This window comes from Halichoeres trimaculatus, unplaced genomic scaffold, assembly GCF_033239565.1.
Source record: "Halichoeres trimaculatus isolate MK-OKI-2021-1 unplaced genomic scaffold, fHalTri1.1 fHalTri1_scaffold_5, whole genome shotgun sequence".
NCBI lineage: Eukaryota > Metazoa > Chordata > Actinopteri > Labriformes > Labridae > Halichoeres > Halichoeres trimaculatus.
The window spans coordinates 36,031,089-36,037,970 of NW_027437183.1; positions in this window are offsets into that span (position 1 = coordinate 36,031,089).

A 6,882-nucleotide genomic window follows, 5' to 3' on the forward strand; every position below is an offset into this window, starting at 1 on the left:
CAACGGTTTAAGGGTGAAGCGCAAAAGTTCTTGCGCTTCGGCCTCGTGCTTACACCAAAAACGCAAACTTTTGAAAACGGCCTCCAGAGAAGAATTTCTCTGAAACGCTGTCGACACGGTTGACGTGTACAGTAAGTCAGTGAAATGTGTAAACAAGCCCTCAGTTATATATCATCTAAAGACATACAATGACAGAGGGGGGGGTGAATGTTCACTGCAGAATGTTCTCTAAGAGGAGGGCATAGTTTGACATTGGGAAAAAAAAACCCTCAGCATATAAGCACATGAGCAACAAACAAAAAAAGAGCTCAGGACCTGCACATATGTCACAGACACTGAGGGGCGTGCGCGCAGCCTTACCCGGGCACGTGCGCATCAACCCCCAGCAACTGAACTGTAACGGATGGAGCCAAAGAATGCGTTGAGTCTGAGGTTGTGTGTGTGTCATGTGATTTTATGTGTGTGTATGTGTAAGCCCACCCAGACTCAACAATGTCTGCCGTTTGACGATGCCAAGGCCATGGCTGTTTTCATGGAGACGACTTCGAAGAGTTCTGATCCAGAGACAAGTTCACAGGAGGAAGGTGGGAGGGGGTAGAGCATCTGTCTGCATACCATCCAGGAGAGTAGAGTGTTATCAGCCTACCAAGGCCAAAGGAGGAGCCGAAAGAGAGATAAAGATTGTTTGGGTCAGGCAGACTTTCTGTAATTTTCCGTCTGCCTTAAAGTCCCAACTGGTTAACTCTGTGGCATGCGACATCACCTAATTTGGTGGCCCATTACAGCTGAGCCGGGCCAACACCAAGTTCTTATCCATCCTGCAAAGAAGTCCAGGAATCACATCCTGCCTGTGATTAAGTTTGCATATCGCTTGAGTCTGAGTGTTGACAGCCCAGCACAATCTCTCAGTGACAGGCTGCTTATTGATTGCCAAAACTGCAGCCTGCATCTTTTGAAGTTTGCGATAAATCAGGAAACCACCAGCTCCGAACAGCAGAAAGCCTGTTATCATAATTCCAAATATGTAGAAATCTTCAACATCCTAGACAGAAACGATCGACAGTCCTCCAGTCCTCCAGATATCCCAGGAGTCGATCGTATACCCGACTGCAACCATTCTGCCAGGGCAGGCAGGCTCCCCTTTGCCCAGTTTCCTTGTTAAGAAAATTTGATCAATTGCGTTGAGAGACCAGCCAATCAAATCCATGGTTTTAGATTTGGATAGGATACAAAGAGAGGCTCTGATAGTTCAGGCAGAGACAGACCAAGAGCAAGCAGGGCAGACAGGGAGGAGGGAGCTACAAGGAAAACGTCCGCCATCGATGAGAGCAGGAGAGAAGGGGTACGTCACCTCAGATTTTTTAATAATAAAACAGTTGAAGGAGATGCTTACTGTTGCTGCTTACTTGTGTACTTGGGTTGCCATTTTGTTGTTTGGTCAGGTGCGGCCTCCTTCCATACAATGTGAATAACGCACATAGTGCTCCCACTAGCCAGGAGGTGGCTCAATTCAGAGGATTTGCCAAATCAATATTGAATTGGGTGGGGAAATGAGGCAGGGAGACACACCACTCCACAGAGCAGGTCTGTCGTGCAGGGAGGGGCCGGACAGGTCATCAAACTTTACCGACAAACAAATACAGTGTGGTCACTCTGTCACTATTTCTGGAACCCAGCTGTGAAGTGTTTTAATTTAATGGCAGGACACATTGTGTGTGGCCTGCCATTCAGATATTTGGTTTCTCACTGCCTCACTGGACCTAGACCTGGACAGTATATTCTGTGATAACATGTGAGGAATTCAAACATGATGTGATTAGTTTTTCCTGTGTTTCTGCTGAACCTCGTGTAACCGAGGGCCAGGTTAAATAATTATTTCATTTAACTAATAAAAAAAACGTATTTAAACCATCCCAAAAGTAAAATTCCACAGATAATTTGGAGGAACAGCAAATTGGCAGCAAGAAAATCAGAGACAGAGACAAAAACTGATGTTCAAATAATTTGCTTTATTTTAAAAAAAAAGAAATATGAAGAATGGGCAATAAATAATTTTGAGCTGTAGAAAAATATTTATTCAACTTCAACTTTCAACTTTATTTTATTTGTATGGCACTTTTCATGCTTGTGCAACACAAAGTGCCTCACAGAGGATAAAAACAAAAGGGAAGACCAAACAAACAAACAAAAAAAAAAAAAAAAAAAAAAACAAAGACAAAGGAATACCATTAAAACCCCAAACCTCCCACCCCCACAAATATACCCATTGCAACACGGTTACACCCACGCACATACATAGACATGCATACCGGCACACACAAACATACACGCACGCACACACACACGCACACACACACACACACACCGACAGGCTGTTGATGAGGAGACATGGCTGGGCACCAAGATCTGAGGTGAGGAAAAAGCTACCTTTGGGGGCTGCGCACACCGGGAGGAGCCATGGCCCATGGCTGAAAGGGGCGCCACCACAGGGACCACCCCAGCCCAGGCAGACAGGAGGCTCCACACCAAGGTGTAGAGCTCACTAGCCACCAGGGCCGGAGCCATCCATGGGACAGCGCCCCAATCAGTGGGCCAAAAACAGCTCCCGGTGTGGCAGGCCCCCAGGAGGAAACACTGGAAAACCGAGGGACTAAAATAGTAGAATGAGATAAAAGGTCTAGAAGCTAAAACTGAAGGAATAAAACAGTACAGATTAAATAAATCTTTATCCTAACATAAACATCAAACAACATTGAAATGAAACAACATAATAGAACAGGATAAACTAATCTAATAAATAGATAAATAAATAAATAAATAAATAAATAAATAAATAAACAAAACAGAATTAATAATAATAGTATAAAGTAGAGTAATAATAAAAAAGTGTAAAAATAGGGGTAAGCATAAAAAGAGGTTAATCTAGTTAGTTAAAAGCCTGATTAAAAAGATGGGTCTTGAGCCTCTTTTTAAAAATATCAACATTCTCTGCGCCCCTGAGGCTCTCCGGGAGGCTATTCCACAATCGGGGACCATAATAATGGAATGCCGCCTCCCCGTGAGTTTTAGTTCTTACTTGTGGTATTGTTAAAAGGCCAGCACCGGAGGACCTCAGGGTCCGCGAGGGTTGATAGGGTAAAAGTATTTCAGATAGATAAGATGGCCCAAGACCGTTAAGACACTTAAAAACTAATAAGAGAACCTTAAAATCGATCCTGAAACGCACGGGGAGCCAATGCAGCGATTTTAAAACAGGCGTAATGTGCTCCCGCCCTCTGGTCCTCGTCAGCACTCGTGCGGCTGAGTTTTGCAATAATTGTAAATTGTGTATGTTCTTTTTGGGAAGACCAGAGAGCAGGGCATTACAATAGTCTAAACGACAGGAGATAAAAGCATGCATTAGCACCTCCATGCTGGCCTGAGAGAGAAACGGGCGGACTCTGGCTATATTCTTAAGATGGTAGAAACCTATCTTCGTTATGTTTTTAATGTGTGGAATAAAAGTGAGCTCAGAGTCCAAAATCACGCCCAAGTTTTTTACAGATTTTGAGGATTCAAAATCCTGTAACTTAGGTAAGAGTTTCTCTCTCTGGCCTTCAGGACCAATAACTAAAACCTCTGTTTTGTCCTGGTTGAGCTGTAGGAAATTAGCTGCCATCCATGACTTGATGTCTAAAATGCAGTTAAAAAGGGCATCAATTGGCCCTGTATCATCAGGAGACACTGCAATGTACAGTTGCGTATCATCAGCATAGCTATGGAAGCTGATGCCGTGCCTCCTGATGATGTCCCCAAGGGGTAGCATGTATAGATTAAAAAGAGTTGGACCTAAAATTGACCCTTGGGGAACCCCACACTCTATCTTATGGGTTCCTGAGGAACATGTATCCATACTTACAAAGAAACTTCGATCAGTCAGGTAGGACGTGAACCAGTTAAGAACAGTACCAGAGAGGCCGACCACATTCCTCAGTCTATTTAATAAAATGTGATGGTCTACTGTATTTGAATCTCTTGTCTTAAAAATAGAAAGAATGTAAAATGACGAGGCTACCTTATCAAATCCATACACAATCATCAAAGGGAATATTGCAGACTGAGGGTTAAGTTTCTTTCGATATGATCGCTTGTGACTAAAAAAGGGGGTGCAGAGGATTTACCATTCCCACGTGCCCAAAAGCCCTGCATTCACTCAAACACAGCAACTAAGGAAAAAGAAAAATGTGCTCAGTGAGAAAATGAAAAAAAAAAGTGCCAACAACCACTCACACACAATTAATGGGGGTAGTGAGGTGCAGGTGGTGAGGCTTACACCCGCGGACAGCCTCAAGACGCTCAGACCACGAACCACTCGATCTGCAATGCTCAAACAAAAAGACAACAAGGTTAAAAGATGGTTTAACAAAGAAAAAGAAAACAATCAGACCAACTGATAACTTTAAAAACCAAAGCGAGCAATAGAGCAAACCAAAACCTAACTACAACTAAAGCTTAGAAAGTAACACTCAAACAAACTAAGAAAAACAAAGCCCAAACAAAGCAAAACCTAAACAAAGCAGCAGTGGCAGTCAGCCTATAAAGATATCCAATAAAAAAGGTTTAAACACTGCTCACTACAAAATTTTAAAATAAACACAAAACATGATTGGGGTACCTTAAAAGACAGCAACAAGTATGAGTCAGCTCGAGCTACTCAGGACCAGGATCTATAATAACAAAGACAAATGTAAGGTGATATTGCCACAAGAAGAAGTCACCACATGCATCAAAGCATGCACTTACCCCACGTCTGTCACAAAGAACCCTAGATACCCAGAAAAACAATTCACAAAGCCAGAGTGAGTCCCAACCAAGATCTGCAGCCTGCTGTGTATTAGCACAGGGCTGCTTATATTGGGAAACACCTGTGCCTAATTAAGCAGAAGGGAGGCACCTCACAGGCTGCATGATAACAAAGCCTATGGAAGCCCAGAGGGGACCAAAAGACTGCCGGTTACACTCACAGCACACTGTGTTGATTCCTTTTCTTTATAGTTTTGATTATTCAGGTCAGGTGAAGCTGTAATCCAATTTGAGACAAAACAATCTTTTCAATGACAGGGAGACATGAGACAATCATGTCAGTGTCTGATATTTATATTTTTAGTCTCACACTGTTTCATCAAAGTTGGGTTTAGAGATTTTGTTCATTTCTAGGCTCTACAGTATATCCACTAGTTAAGCTACAATAAGTTTTGACATTTAAGTTAAGTTGTAATGAAGGTCCTGTGATGGTTTGTAAACCAGCGGGGTTTTCTAGGACCCAAAGGGAGGCAAAAACAGGTTTGAGGGTTTTTATTAAGAGGTTTGGTTGAGATGATGAGAGACAGTGTGGCTGTCGGTGAGCTGCTGCAGAAGTGATCCTCACAGGCACTGGGAAAAGAGAAAGACATCAAAGGATTAGTCTCCAGGAAATCCAAAAACACACAGGCACCAAAAACACAAGAGATACTATCTCAGCCTGATTACCACAGTGAGAGCAGGAATCAACTGGCACCGGCCCATTCCTTCAGCAGAGCTTAAGAGCCGGCACTCCTAATCAGCCAACTCAGGACAGGTGTGCAGAGTGCAGCCACGGGAAACCTCTGAGGGGGAATGGTCCAATGTAACGTGGTGCGAGAGGAGAGCCACACCTGTTGACTCAGCTGGTAGCCAGGAGCAGGGGAGCGGTGGAGGTCAGCCAGCCGCTTGTTCCGAGTGCTAGAGTCAGGTAAGGCAGCCCAAGCATCCCTCCAGACAGCCTCCACCTGCCAGAGGTGCTCCCTTACCAAAGGAACGGCCACAGCTCCCTCCTGGTCGGGGAAGACGAGTGGTTGGAAATTGTTACACACCATAAAGGGTAACATACCTGTGGCCAAACTGGTGAAGGAGTTGTGGGAGTACTCAATCCAGGCGGAAAAGGAGCTCCAGGAGGAGGGATTCTGTGCTGCCACACACTTGAGAGCCACCTCGAGGCTCTGATTAGACCGCTCTGTCTAGCCGTTAGTCTGGGGGTAGTACCCAGATGAGAGACTGGCTGCTGCACCCATTGCCGAACAAAAGTCTTGCCAAACTTGGGAGACAAACTGGGGGCCGCAGTTTGAAACAATGTCCACTAGAATGCCATGAAGTCTAATGACATGTTTCACAAGGAGGTTAGCAGTCTGCAAGGCTGAGGGTAACTTGGGGAGGGGCACCATCTTTGAAAACCAATCAGTTATGATGAGGATAACAGTATTACCTTTGGAAGGAGGTAGTCTGGTGATGAAGTCCAGAAAGATGTATGACCAGGGTCGGCTGGGAGTAGGGAGAGGACGCAGCAAACCAGCTGGAGCCTGGTGGGAGGTCTTGCCCCGGGGACAGACGGAGCAGACGAGGACAAACTCCATGGTGTCCTTGGCCATTCTGGGCCACCAAAAGTGCTGCCTCAGGAACTAGAGAGTCTGGGTTACTCTGGGTGACAGACCAGCTTGGATGAGTGTCCCCACTGGAGGACTTGAGCTCGGGCTGAGTTGGGAACAAACAGCTGGACAGGGGGACCAGTACCTGGGTCGGGATGATCCTTCTGAGCCTCACTGACAACCTCTGAGAGAGGGTGGCAGGTAGGGGGCAGGATGTGCTCCTCCTGGGCTGGTGGTGAATATATCCTGGAGAGGGCGTCAGGCTTGACGTTCTTGGAACCGGGGTGGTAGGAGAGGGTGAAGTGGAACCGGCTCAGGAACAGAGACCAGCGGGCTCAATGAGAGTTGAGCTTCTTAGCTAAGCAGAGGTAAGCAAGGTTTTTCATGGTCGGTCCAAATAATGAAGGGCACCATAGCGCCCTCCAACCAGTGCCTCCACTCCTGCAGAGCCTACACGACAGCC